The 992-nt window shown below is 41.8% G+C and overlaps 1 long non-coding RNA gene across 1 annotated transcript; it reads left to right on the top strand.

Annotated features, from left to right (window-relative positions):
- On the top strand, positions 1-955 carry LOC111648759 (uncharacterized). The gene is made up of 3 exons (XR_002760206.2): positions 1-17; positions 620-669; positions 886-955. It is a non-coding gene; the product is annotated as an uncharacterized LOC111648759 (long non-coding RNA).
- Positions 956-992: the final 37 nt, after the last annotated feature.

Genomic DNA, 992 nt, shown 5'->3' on the forward strand with positions numbered 1-992 from the left:
GGCAGTGCCAGCAATGGGTAATGTTAAGATTATATCTACTGGTTTGTTAAAGCGACTGTAATCGATATTTTTATGATAACAGTCTGCAGTTCCCCTCGGCTTTACGGAGCTTTTCAGTGAGGCTCAGCTCACTGTGTTTAGCTGTCCGCCCCACAGCTTTACTGTTCTGGGTCACACTCACCACTCTCACTGATCTAGCAGGAAATGTTTTTTAGTGGAACAGCTTTAAAATCCCACTGTGCACTACCTGCTCAGCACCCAATAGCAGACAGACACAGTTAGAGACTAGCTGGTGAAGATAGTGGAGCATTTATCAGCTAAAGAAGCACATCATTTTCTCAAAGACCAAAAACAGATGTAAAACAACCACGTAAAACAATGAACATCTCAGTGACAGCTTAACATAAAACCTGGTGTATATCCAGCTTTTGTCATCCCACCCAAATCACCCATAGTTAAAACAAGATCACTATCGAAAGTGGTTGCAGCAGATTCATCCTGAATTTTAACAGCTGATGCCATGAGAGATTAAAGAATTTCTCACAGCTAAAGTGTGCAACTTTCCCGCTTTATTACTGCAACAGAACACCTCACCTGCTGTGTTTTTTATTTTTTACAGCCATCCCTCCTGTTATAATGAATGCTCTGGAGAAGAAAGCTTTCATGAAGGTAAGCAGACTGCTTGCATGGCTGCCATACTGATGTTTGTTCAATCGGTGCATTTACTGGGTGTGCTGGTGTTTTATGAGGCTGCATTCCACACATTACACAGCCATTGCATGTTTATGTCTAGGGATGATCTTCATGGACAAACATGTCATACTGGTGATTTGTTTGCCAGATTTCACTCCACTTCTGCCTTCTCTGATTTTTGTCTCCTTGTAGCGGTTCCCAATTCTAAACGCTCCAGTCCAGGTGGGGCTCGTCGGTCTGTGGTAAGTACATTACACTAGCAGTATCTATGGTGATGTTTTTTTTTTTTGTTTTTTTTT

This window comes from Seriola lalandi, unplaced genomic scaffold (assembly GCF_002814215.2).
Source record: "Seriola lalandi dorsalis isolate HSWRI2012SDOR001 ecotype SW California unplaced genomic scaffold, Sedor1 jcf7180002046925, whole genome shotgun sequence".
In the NCBI taxonomy this organism is placed as follows: domain Eukaryota; kingdom Metazoa; phylum Chordata; class Actinopteri; order Carangiformes; family Carangidae; genus Seriola; species Seriola lalandi.